Genomic DNA, 14,430 nt, shown 5'->3' on the forward strand with positions numbered 1-14,430 from the left:
CACCTTCCTTGAAAGAATAGTCTTCATAAACTTCGCATAACTAGGTATTTGCTCCAGAGCCTCAGCGAAAGGTATATTGATGTGAAGTTTCTTGAACACCTTCAGAAACTTCCCGAACTGTCTATCCAGCTTTTGTTGCTGCAATCTCTTAGGAAAAGGTGGTGGAGGATAGAGCTGTTTCTCCCCTATATTAGCCTCAGGCAGAGTGTGTTCAACAGTAGTCTTCCTTGGTTCCTCCGCTTTCTCCTTTTGCTTAGATTCTTCATCACTAATTTCAGCTTCTCCTTCTTTTGCCTTTTCAGCATCAGCAACTTTTCCAGACCTTAAGGTAATAGCCTTGACTTGCTCTTTAGCTTCCTTCCTGCCTGGTACTTCCGTGTCACTGGGAAGAGTGCCAGGCTGACGATTGAGCACTGCATTGGCTAATTGACCGATTTGATTTTCCAAGGTCTTGATAGAAACCGCCTGACTCTTGCATAACAGCTTAATTTCCTCAAAATCAGCACTAGTAGGTGCAGCTGTACTTCCCTATTGAGGATATGATTGCCTTGTAGCATACTGCTGTGGTTGCTGGAATCCAGGTGGGTTAAACTGTTTACTCACTCCTTGCTGATATGGTGGCTGGATAGCATTCTGATTATTCCCCCAGCTGAAATTTGGATGATTTCTGTTGTTAGGATGATAAGTTGCTGGCACAGGCTGCTGTTGTCACTGATAATTATTCAGATACTGAACAGATTCGTTGACCAGAGAACACTGATCCATAGCATAAGAACCTGCACAAAGCTCACAAACCAAAGCTATTTGATTAACTCCATATGTAGCCAGAGAATCAACCTTCATTGATAGCGCTTGGAGCTGGGCTGCAATAGTGGTGGCTGCATCAACTTCCAGAATATCTGCTACCTTGCCTGACGTCATCCTCTGAGTTGGGTTTTGATGCTCATTTGCAGCCATCGTCTCTATAAGATTATACGCCTCAGTATAGCTTTTAGCCCATAAGGCGCCTCCAGCTGCTGCATCGAGCATGGGCCGAGATTGGGCCCCCAAACCATTATAGAAACCAGTGATCACCATCCAATCTGGCATTCCATGATGTGGACATTTTCTCAACATTTCCTTGTAGTGTTCCCAAGCCTCGCACATAGATTCTGTAGGTTGCTGCGCAAACTGAGTAAGAGCACTCCTCATAGCAGCAGTCTTTTCCATCGGATAAAACTTCACCAGAAACTTTTGCGCAAGATCTTGCCACGTAGTGATGGACCCAGCTGGTTCAGAATGTAACCAGTCTTTAGCCTTGTCCCTCAGTGAGAATGGGAAAAGCCTCAACTTGATAGCCTCATCAGTCACGCCATTATACTTAAAAGTGTTGCAGATCTCGAAAAAATTCCTTATGTGCATGTTGGGGTCTTCAGTTGCCGCTCCTCCAAAAGAAACAGAATTCTGCACCATCTGAATAGTGCCCGGCTTGATTTCAAAGGTGTTAGCTTGAATAGCCGGATGAAGGATGCTTGACTGAATGTCATCAATTTTAGGCCGAGAAAAATCCATAAGAGCTGGATCAGCTTGAACAATACGATCTCCCATGTTTACTGGTTCTTTCCGCTCAGTTCCTGAATCTAAATCCTCAAAATCTAACTTCTCCGGAATATCAAGAACTTCGTCTGTCTCCTCTGCTGTATTTAAAGTCCTCTTGCGAGCACGAGAACGAGTTTGCATAAACGCTTGCTAAAGTACCTGAAACACAACCGGAAACAATAATTAACTACTACGTCCTAATCACTGAGTCCTAATGACCAATGATGGTAAGTACATAAACTAAACAAATACGCCGAGTCCCCGGCAGCGGCGCCAAAAACTTGTTAGGGCGAAATCACGCACTAATATTCACGCAAGTATACGCGTTCGCAAGTAATATAGAATACTTTCTAGTTCGTTCCCACAGAGACTCAGACTAAATTATTGTCTAATTAAACTCACTCACCAATGTATGATTACTTCTCAATGTTAAGACACTAACACTTAAGATTGTTGATTAAATATTAACTACAATTAACTACTTAATTAATCACTTACTTAACACTTCAAATTATCAATAATAAAACACTCATGAGATCACAACTTCATTATTACTTCCTTCAATAGCCATTGTTATTACCTTTAGCATGTGGCAGTGATGATATTAATCGAATAACACAAAACTGATAAAAGCCAACTTTCATTGTACTAATACTATTCTACCAAGCATCCACAATTAAGACAGAAGTTGAATAGTCATCAATTATGTTGAGTTCCTATATGTCTACAGAAATTGACAACACAACAATTTAAGCGCAAGTTATTCCTTTTGATTACATAGGGCAAATAAAACTGTTAGAGTTACCTACTAATCATGCACAACGTACATGAACCTATGCTAGCATGGCAAGTTCTAAATCTCGAGATTCACCGTCGCTTAATAAGAGATTAACACCCTATCTTATATGTTCGCGACGCACATAAGACGAATACGCACAACCAATACTAGATATCATACAATCATCACACACTAAGGTATTAAACAATTAACTAAAGAATTCCATAGTAAATCCGTTGCAACCCCATGATCACGATTAGCCCATAATAGCACTTATCGTCATCATGGGTTCATATGAAATCATGATAAACAAACACAAGAAAATAATAACTAAACTAATTTTATTAAAACAGAGTACGTCACAAGAGTAAATAAGTTCAAAGTAAGAAAACTAGCATCCAACGTTACAACGAAACAAGAATCACAAGAAAATATGTTTCCTCTTCGTTGCGGTGTGCTAAATCGGTCTTCTTCCTTATCTCCTTTGCTCCTTGCGTAAAAACACGATCTTCTTCAATCCACACTTGTGAAAATGTCTCAAATCTACTTATATAATAGTCCCATAAAACTCAGATTACATAGAAGTAGAAACCAAACAGAAGTAGAAGTCCTGATATAATATATCTTTTTTCCCGACCCTGCGCGGTCGCTCAGCATAGCTGAGCGGGCGCTCAGCTTGCTTCGCGGCCGCTCAGAAATGCTGAGCGGGCGCTCAGACCTCTACTGGAAAAAATCTGATTTTGCTCCGTTTCTTCGCCGTAATCTGCCCGTTTCTTTCCTCTCACAATGGTGAACACATGCCAAGGCTTATTCTTGATGATTCCTCCCCCGAAATGCAACTAATACCCTGAAATGCATAAACACTAGAAAAACGCATCAAATACACAAAATACTTGATTTCAAGACACCAATTTAAGCCATTTTAAGACGTTCTAAGTGGTATAAAATTCCACTTATCAGTCCACTCCCTCCAACCTCGGGGTAAAGGGGCATCTCATAAGGGGGGTTAGTAGTCACAATAGTTGAGTACTCATACCCAACGGGTCAAGAATTCACAGGTGTATGTAGCTGTTAAAGTTGAGAATTTATCCCTTGAGTAGCCGAGGGAATCGTCCCTTGTGGCTGAGGTTCAGTTGCCCCTACCTGGGCTCCACCTTGGGTGGCGACATAGGTTGAATGCGGAGGTACCTCCACGGTTGACGCAATCGTTTGGGTTGTCCCCGCAGGTGTTCCTCCTTCAATGGCACTGATTGTTCTTCGTGTTCTCGCCATGGTTGTTGTTGTGCTTTCCCACAGACGGCGCCAAATGTTATGGATTAAAAATAAGGTATATTAATTGTTGTATTTATTACTAAGGTTCGGGAGCTCAAGGCCTTTAATGGCTGCTCTCGTGTTTCGTAGCTTAATTCTACCTTTACGAGATGTCTACGTATCTCTGTGAATTAGAGAATCAAGCCAAAAAATGTAGTCCTGATTGAGGGGTAGATCCCTTTATATAGATGTTGAGAGTCTTGAATTGGACTAGGGATATGAGACTTGTTGATCAAGTTCTCAGACTTTGGATAGACTTTGAAGTCCTAGAATAGAGGAATCAGATTCCTAGTTGGTGTAGGTGCCCTTGAGGCTATCTTTTATGGAATTACATCATCGTTAGGACTTATTTAATGAGCTGGTAATCCTCCCTATTTTTTAATTACGAAATTAATAAATAATCAGGGCTTTGGGCCTCATTAAATGGGCTTCGTTATTGGAACGCATCTGGTCTAATTAATTCAACATTTATTATATTTCTAGGCTAATTTTAGGCCCATATCAATACTGGATCCAAGGCACATATTGGCCTAATATGACCACGAATCTGGTCTGACCATGAATCTGGTCCATATTTAAAAATAATCCAATTCCAAAATAACAATATGATAAATAATATAAATCAATAAGCTGAATCATAAACAACATTTATCTCAAAGCATAGGGTGATTTATAATTCCAAGATGGTATAACAATGGAATCATAAATATTGGCTTTCAATCAAAGAAAGAATCAGAAAGTAGAAGACTAATGGTTCAAGGGTTACAAGGATTGGTCTTCTATTAAACAAGGCATAAGGGTTGGTATGTCAAGAAATTCAATATCATAAATCAGTATGTGGTAGATATGTATTTATGGAGTAGTATCGTATATGTATGACTCGTATCTGAGAATTCAACAATCAATGGTTTACGAAGAATAAGACTTATGGCTCAAGATCAATAAGAATCAGGGTGTAGGGTTATGTACTTCAAAGTACTTGCAATATAGAATAAGAACTATTTGAAGGATTGCAACATAATGAAGAGAGTTGTAAACTACTTGAAATATAACAAGAAAGTTCATGGTTACTTGCCTTATCAATTCACTCTTACTTTACTAGCAGTTGTCAATTGGTTCCCACTCACTGACTACTTGCTTTCCCTTTCTACGCCTCGCTTCTTCTGTTAAACATCACATGTATTCATCAGTACTACTTCTCATCTCGTTCTATTCATTACAAGCTTCTATCTACCCTTCGTTTCACCCAAATCCGACGTACGAATTGAAAGTTATGATAAAAACCTTCAAACAATGCACATACAGTCATATACACATCAATCACATCACACATAACACGTGGCACGTAAGATATTCAATTAAAATAATTATTAAAAGAAGATTCGGGGTTAAAATGATTTTCCTGGTATTTAAATACGAATTTTTGAATATTTTTTGTAATTAAAACGGGTCTCCGAATCATTTTATAAATAAATAACAGGGTTTGAACACCCGAATCTGGCTTTAAAATAATTAAATAATAATTAACGAGCTTTGAAGATAATTTAAAATAATATTTTAAAACTCGAAACTATTTTTCAGAATTTTTTTAAACCAAAATAAATAATTAAATCTAATTAAATAATAAATTAAAATTAATTAATAACTAATTAAATTAATTAATCAATTGATATTTAAATTAATTGACTAATTAAATAATTAATTATTAACTAAAATTAATTAAATAATAATTCAGATTTAATTTTAATTTAAAAATTATTTTTCAGAATTAAATATTGATTTTTAGAATTTAAAATGAATTTTTAGAAATAAAAATAGAATTTTAAAATAATTTTTAAATAAAAGAAATCCACAAACAAAAATTAGATTTGGAATTAGGGTTTTATAGGATTAAAACCGGGCCAAACGGGTCAGCTAAACGGGTCACGAAGAACCCGTTCGACCTGCGCCTAAATCCCAGTACACGACCACCAAAGAAATATTCAGCGATCCTCAATCCCCTGCCAATCGTCGTGTTTCGGCTCATGTTTTAACTGGATTTTGTTTAAAATCACAGTAGAAGTCAGAATATGGAAACCACAGCAGCATACGTTCCCAGAATAAAAAAAACCGACGAAATCACCATTATAACGCCGACGAAGCTTCGAGCTTTTCCGGTGGGTCGATTTCGACCTTCTTTTTCTGATTTGTTCGCTTGATTGGATTGCTCATGACACGATATACAAGTTAGTACTAACTAATCATACCCCGAATCAATCAATTTAAAAGTCCCAAATCGAATTAAGAACATTCAAATAATTAAAACCCTAATTTCAGTTTTCTAGAATCAAACATCATTTTTGACATATAATATACCAAATTAATCAGGAGAAAATTATCTTTTATGATTATGCCATCAAATCACATCAAAAACATCAAGAACAAAACTTCATCATTTAATCCTTAAATAATTCGAATTAAAACAATTAAATAAGAAAAATACCTTGATTTCTACACAAAATGGATGGTTGATTCTGTAGATCTTTTCGAGAGCTTCGAATTGATATATGGCACGCCCAAATCGGAGTTTCATAACGCCTCGTTTGTGCGTTTGATTTTCAAGAACACGATATTTTATTAGGGTTTTCTCTGTATTTTACTGGATTTTGCAGTCTGATTATAATTATACGAATAAAATGAAACAATAAAAGGGCTATTTATATTTATATAATATTGATTCGTGTTGGATCGATAAATTGGTTGCTTAGCTGCTAAGTAATTGCAAAAATGATCCGTTTTGATACCCGTATTGGATAATTATCCAAACCGGGCTTCTTATAAAACACCTTATACAAAAATAATGTAATAATATCTCTTCTTTCGAGAATACGGGTTCTGTTGATATATCGAAATGATTATCGTATCAAAAATTGTACGTCGGGACGCGTACGGGCTAAACCGTAATCCGTATTGAAAAAGTTAAAACATGAAAAATGTCAGGAATTACCAGATTAGGTTAGGAAGGAGCTTTCCGAAGAGTTTCAGGTTGTAAAAATGTTAAAACGGTTGAGGTTGGACGATTCTCGGTTTTATAAAATAGTTTGTAATTATTCAAAAAATAATTAATAAATTTATAAATCAATATAAAATTATATAACACTCCAAAAATACTAGAAAAATACCTTAATTGCCTATATATTATATTATGGACATAATAAAATTAACATATTTATACTTTGCCACATATAAACATCCACATATCATTACCAATCATCAGATAATTCACCAAAATTTATATAATAATCACATAATAATCATTTATTGATAAAAACAATTACACGTCATATCCCGGATATTACAAAAATATGAGCCGGCTACTAGTTATTTGACTTCTAACCTTATTCAGAACTAGCAATGAATTCCAAGTTTTTCTCCAGTTTTAAAAATTCAGTTTTTTTTGCCATTAAGAGAATACCAAAAATTCTAAATATAACCAAGTGATTAAATCTCAACAAATAAACAAGTATGATCATGATCTAGTTCAAAAGCAACCTATAAGACTTGTGAATTTTTTTTCTGGCATGCAAATCAATTCATTAGGACTTAAACATCCCTCTCTTCGCCATCACTACACTCAAATCATCACTACACTCAAGTCAACATCAACCAATTAATCATAAATAGCTCATCCTACGGGATCATGCTATATGTAACTAAATGAACTCACATAATAACACGAACAAATATGCAAACAAATATGACCTAAATGAACAATCATGTAAAAATATGAATGAATTAACAACTATACATGCAACATGAATCTATATGGAAACTACACACAACTACTCATCCTTACATTATCGCCCCCAAACTTAAAATTTTCAATGTCCCCATTGAAGGCAATAATAAGGATACAAGGCATACCTAGTCGTCGGGAAGATCACCCTCCACGGGTGGAGAATCAGGCAGTGGGTAAATAGAATCAGCTCCAAATACATGCCAATCAACCTCGACACCAGTGGCCCGAAAAATAGTGCCCAAAGCCTGTGTCAAATCTGCCGCAAAACGACTGTGAATATCGTGCATGGCAGCCATACACCTGGTCAATCACCTGTACTGCTCATCACCAACACCAATCCTATCAACTTCCTGCTGCGCATGAGAAGAACCCTCTGTAGGCATGGGAGGATCCGTCCGACCACCCTCTACATCATTAAAAATATATCCCAACCCCTTATCATGGGGTGCACCTAAGAATGCAGACCTCAAGTGATCTGGTAGTGGGTTGAGCTTAAGTGTGGGAGCTTCTTCAATAGATGGTTGAAAACGCTTTTTAGAATCTTTCAGCTGTGCTAATCCAAGAGACTCGAATGGCAGATCCATCCCCCTTTTCCATGGATAAGCATTCAAATACTGTAGTTGCTCTGCCCCTTCTTCATCTTCACTATCAGATTCCCTTGTCAAGGCTCTCTCTAAAGTATCTGACCTTAACACTTGCTCAAATTCCGAATTCACTACAGAATCTACCATCTCTATTTTAAAGGTGACTTCCTGATTTAGAATCCTCATTGTAAGCTCTCCCTTCTGCACATCGATCAGAGTTCGGCCAGTAGCTAAGAATGGCCTCCCCAAGATTATATGAATCTTCTTATCTTCCTCAAAGTCCAGAATTACAAAATCAGCAGGGAAGATGAGTTTTTCCACCTTAACCAAGACATCCACCACTATTCATCGCGGATAAGCGATGGAACGATCAGCTAGTTGCAATGACATATATGTCGGTTTTGGATCAGGTAGACCAAGCTTCTTGAATATAGACAAGACCATCAGATTGATGCTAGCTCCCAAATCACACAAGCATTTGTCGAATGAAAAGTTTCCAATAGTGCAAGGAATAGTGAAACTTCTAGGATCTTTAAACTTCGGAGGCAACTTCTGTTGCAGCACAACACTGCACTCCTCCGTTAGAGCAACGGTTTCCAACTCCTAAAGCTTCATCTTCCGCGAGAGAATACCTTTCATGAACTTCGTATAGCCCGGCATTTGTTCTAGAGCTTCAGCGAATGGTATGTTGATGTGCAACTTCTTGAAAACTTCCAGAAACTTGGCAAAATTCTTATCTAACTTTTGCTTCTGAAGTCTTTTAAGATATGGCGATGGTGGATAGACTTGTTTATCCCCTGTATTACCTTCAGGAGGATTATTTGCAATAGCTTTCTTCTTCGGTTCCACCTCGGCATCCTTCTACACAACTTTTTCAGCTACAATCTCATTTTATGGAATTGGCAAGGGTGCGGATGCACCTGCATTCTGGACAGAATTTTCAGACTCTTCGTCTTGCTGAATTTGGGGGCTTGCGACCTTTCCAGACCTCAAGTGATGGCTTTCACCTGTTTTTTAACTTCCCTCTTGCCTGTATTGGCTTTTGTATCACTAGAAAGTGTTCCTGTTGGTCGATTCAATAAGGCGTTAACAATTTGCCCTATTTTGTTCTCCAGAATCTTGATAGAAACAGCCTGACTTTTGCATATAAGAGCCTAGTTTTTGTACATAAGTCTCAACCCCTGCAATTCAGATTTTTCATTCGAAGATTGACCTGCACCTATATGAGTTTATTGTTGAAGTTGGAGTTGTTGTCTTGGTGCAAATTTTTGCTGAACACCAGGGGGATTGAATTGCTTGTTTTTAAACTACTGGAATGGCTGTTGCATCGTATTCTGATTGTTGCTCCAGCTGAAGTTAGGATGATTCCAGTTGTCAGGATGATAAGTGTCTGGAACTATTTGCTGCGATTTCTGAAAGGTGCACACAAACTGAGCTAATTCACTAGATATAACGCATTGCCCCGTCGCATGTGAACTTGGACACAAACAAACAATGGTTATCTGATTAACACCATAGTTATCCAGAGAATCGATCTTCATAGACAACGCCTTTAGTTGAACAGTGATAGCCGTAGCTGTATCAACTTCAAAAACTCTTGCTAACTTCCATATGGCAATCTATGGGTTGGATACTGATATTCAAAAGCAGCCATCAGTTTCATTAGCTCATAAGCTTCATTACATTTCTTAGCCCATAAGGCTCCACCTTATGCTGCATCGAGCATGGGTCTTGACTTTGCTCCCAAACCATTATAGAAGCAATTGATGATCATCTAATCAGGCATTCCATGATAAGGACACTTCCTAAGCATCACCTTATACCGCTCCCAAGCTTTACTTAGCGATTCTCCTGATTGCTGCGCAAACTGAGTAAGAGCATTCTTGATTGCAGATGTTTTTTCCATAGGGAAGAATTTAGCGAGAAACTTTTGAGCAAGATCTTCCCAAGTAGCAATCGAACCAGCTGGTAGAGAGTGTAACCAGGTTTTAGCCTTGTCCCTCAGAGAGAATGGGAACAGTCTCAGTTTCACCGTATCCTCAGACACACCATTGAACCTGAATGTGTCACAGATCTCTATGAAATCCCTGATATGCATATTTGGATCTTCCGTTGGAGAACCCCTAAATTGGACTGAATTCTACACCATCTGAATCGTGCTAGACTTGATTTCAAAGGTATTGACCACAATGGCTAGTCTGACAAAGCTAGACTGAATGTCATTAATCTTTGGTTGAGAATAATCCATTAAAGCTTTTGTATCTGCTGCTGGTTCTCACATTGCAATAAAAACTAGAGTATCTGAAACACACGACTAAAGTAAACCTTGTAAGAAAATAATCCGAGTCAGTGAATGTGGTGCCCTCCAAACCCGGGTCAGAAGTTTGGGGTCCACAACACACACATCATATATATAAACCTGCTTATAACAAGAATAAAGATAATAATATGCAGTGACCCTACTTACCTTCATCCACGGATCACAACAGGTTAAAGTATGCACACAAGATACAAACACACGCACTTATATTACAAACATCCAAATCCCAACTATTCAAACTTACAACTGATTATAAAATATTCTTACAAACTTCCAAACTTAAACTATCACAAAGGTCTTTAGCTAGCTTATTCCGCTCAAACTGGAATCCTAGCTCGCACACTTGATTGGAGATCCTCACTACCAACAGTTTCCTTTTTAACTAAAAAAAGAACATAAACAGAATCGCACAAATGAGCTAACTAGCTCAGCAAGTCACATTGACAATACTAAGATTAAACAATGATCAAGTGAAATGATTTAAGGTATCAACTTTATGGATAAGCAATGATTAGAATTGGATATTTAATTTTCATTAACCAAGGTTAGGTTGCTGATCAGTCACACACTAACCCCGAGCAAGGCACACGACTCTGCTCTGACTACTGGATCCAAGGTACACATTGGCCTAACATGACCACCAATCTGGCCTGACCACATATATGGTCCATATTTTATAATAACAATCCAATTCTATAACAATAACAATAACAGAATAAACAGAGTAAAACAATAAACAGAATCATAAACAACATTGATTTTTAAGCATAAGGTGATTTACAATCATTACAAGGGAACAACATGGTAAATACAAGGATTGGCTATCAGCCCAAAAAAGGATTGGATAATAGAAGAATCAAAGTCTCGTGGTTATAAGGATTAGTCTTTCAATGTATAAGTTATGAACGTTTGAGTGTTAAACAATTCCGGTTCAGTGATCGGTATTTAGTTTGTATGTATTTATTGAGTGGAATCGTAAATATGTGGTTCGTATATAGGTACTCAACAATCAATGGTTTAGAAAGAATAAGGTTTACTACTCAAAGATCAATAAATGGAATCAAGGTTTAGAGTTCAGTATTTCAAAGCACTTGCAATATAAAACAGATCTATCAATTACTCGCAATATATCACAAGAAGGTTCAGAAATACTTGCCTTATCTTGTCTCGCTATCTCCTCACTAGCTTTCGATCACTAACTCTTATTCACCGACTACTTGCTTCCTTTTCCTATGCTTCAGCTTCTTCTTCTCAAACATCTCAAGCGTCTATTAATTCTCACTCTCGCTTGATCCTATTCGTTATAAGCTTCTATCTACCCTTCGTTTTACCCAAATCCGAATTACGGATTGAAAGTTAAGATTAAAATAGTCAAACAATGCACATATACGCATATAACACATCCATCAAATCACATATAGCACATGACACATAATATATCTGATGAAAATACCTTTTCGAAGAAGATTCAGTGTTAAAATGATTTTTCAGATTTTTAATACGAATTTTTGAACATTTTTCAGAATTAAAACAGGCCGTTGGATCATTTTAAAACAAATAACAGGGTTCTATTGCCCGAATCTAGCTTTAAAATCATTTTATAATAATTATCGAGCCTTGAAAACAATTTAAAATAATATTTTAAAGCTCGAAACTATTTTTCAGAATTTTTAAATCAAAATAAATAATTAAATCTAATTAAATAATCAATTAAAATTAATTATTAATTAATTAAATAAATTAATCAATTAATATTCAAATTAATTGATTAATTGACTAATTAATTATCAACTAAAATTAATTAAATAATTAATTTAGATTTATTTTTGAATTAAAAATTATTTTTGGAATTAAAATATTAATTTTTAGAATTTTAAATAATTAAAAACGAATTTATGTATTTAAAATAAAGAGAAAATATGATTTTTAAATATTTTAAAACAGGAATCCTAAGTTTGCAAACTCTGAAAACTTCAGGGACTGAACTTCATCTTCTACAGAACTAGAGGTACTAAACTGTAATTTTACAGGGCTCGCCGGAAAAACGATCGGGGATCGCCGGAGAACACGATTCCAGCATCCTCACACCACCAGGAGCTCCAGATCACATCTATAATTCATAAGGAACACAACCATGCAATCAAATCACATCAATAACCCCTGAGTTGGCCGGAAAAACTCGAAGAAAACTCGCTGAACAGCGAGTTCTTTCTTACTCCGGTCAGCTCGATTCCGGTATCGTCTGTACATGAAACCACCACCAATCGATTCCTCTTTTTAAGCTCTACAAATCCATACCAACCAATCAATCTAATAACCCCTAGAGCAGAAACCCCCAATTTCAATTGAAAACATTCATACGGGTTATAAACCCAAATTTTAAAATTCGAAAATCAAACTCAATTTTGAATATGTTATTGAACTCCAAATCAGTCATATAATATACCAAAATGATCAGGAAGAAAAGATCTACAACATGCAAGCATCAAATCATACAAACAATATCTCGAACATAAGTTCATAATTTAATTCAAAAGAATTTGAAATAAAATAAATATATAGAAAAATAACCTATGATTCTACAGTAATATGAAACACAGATTCTGAAAGTAGGTTTCAAGAGCTTTGATTTGAGTACTCAAGCTTCTCAATCGGACTTCGGTAACGCCTTAAAATTAGGGTTTGATTCTCAGAAACTTATATGAATATATTGTTTTTCTCTGAAAATTATATAATTTTTTGACTGCAAATGATTTTCTGTACAAAATAAGATACGGTAAAGGCTATTTATATTTACGGAATATTGGTACCCCGTTGGATCATATCGGATATATAATATTACGTTTATTTGATAAAATAGATCCAAAACGGTACCGGTTTTAAGATAATTATCCAAATCTATACATGTTGTAAATACAGACTTGGTCTCAGCGCTTTGGTTACACGTATTACGAGAAGATAATAGTCTAATCAAAAGATCCTGTTTCTCGAAAGTACGGGTTTTATCGATTTACGGAAACGAATATTATATCAAAAATTTTACGCCCGGGACCCGCACGGGGAAAACCGTACTCCGGATCGAAAAAGTAAAAATATGAAAAATGCTTGGAATATTGTAATTAGGTTAGGAAGGAGTTTTCGGAAGAGTTTCGGATTGTAAAAACGTAAAAACGGTTAAAATCGGTTGGTTCCCGATTATACAAATTAGTTTTTAAATACTCGGAAAAATAATTTATTAAATCCATAAATCTTTTATAAAATCATATAGCAACATAAAAATTAATAGAAAAATATAACAATTATCTATACTTTATTTTAGACATATAAAAAATTAAAATACTCAAATTTTATCATATTTAAATATCCAAACACATACCACTTAATAAATAATTCACAGAATAAATACAAAATATTTATTTATTGACAAAAATAATTACACTGTATATCCGAGATATTACATCCTTCCCCTTAAAATGATTCTGTCTTCAAAATCTCCTAAGAAAATAATTTAGGGTACTTTTCTCGCATATCACGTTCTAACTCCCAGGTTGGTTATTCAACCTTTAGGTTTCTCCACAATACTCTTACTAACTTTACAACTTTATTCCTCAACACTTTCTCTCTTGCTTCAAGAATCTCTATCAGACTCTCTACATATGACAAATCTGCCTGAAGTTCTATCAGTTCGTACTCAATTACATGTCTGGAGTCTAGATTATACTTTTTAAGCATCGATACGTGAAAAACATTGTGAATGTGCTCCATATACGGGGGTAATGCCAGTTCGTAGGCTACCTTGCCGACATGCTTCAAAATTTCAAAAGGTCCGACGTATCCAGGACTTAGTTTTCCTTTCTTCCCAAATCTCGCCAATTCTTTCCACGACGACACTTTCAATAATACTAAATCTCCCTCTTCAAATTCCATATCCTTTCTTGATTGATCTGCATACTTTCTCTGATGGTCTTGGGCTGCAATTAACCTTTTCTGAATAACTTCAACAACTTCCTTCGTCTGTTGCACCAATTCGGGTCCAAGTATCTTGCATTCTCCTACTTCATCCCAATATACCGGTGAACGA

General features: G+C 36.1%; 2 non-coding genes across 2 annotated transcripts; both read left to right on the top strand.

Moving 5' to 3' along the window:
* The first annotated feature begins 1,087 nt into the window (after positions 1 to 1,087).
* Positions 1,088 to 1,194, top strand: LOC141662858 (small nucleolar RNA R71). The gene has a single exon (XR_012550955.1). It is a non-coding gene; the product is annotated as a small nucleolar RNA R71 (small nucleolar RNA).
* Positions 1,195 to 9,813: 8,619 nt separating this feature from the next.
* LOC141662824 (small nucleolar RNA R71) lies at positions 9,814 to 9,920 on the top strand. The gene has a single exon (XR_012550923.1). It is a non-coding gene; the product is annotated as a small nucleolar RNA R71 (small nucleolar RNA).
* Positions 9,921 to 14,430: the final 4,510 nt, after the last annotated feature.

Source organism: Apium graveolens, chromosome 5 (assembly GCF_009905375.1).
Source record: "Apium graveolens cultivar Ventura chromosome 5, ASM990537v1, whole genome shotgun sequence".
NCBI lineage: Eukaryota > Viridiplantae > Streptophyta > Magnoliopsida > Apiales > Apiaceae > Apium > Apium graveolens.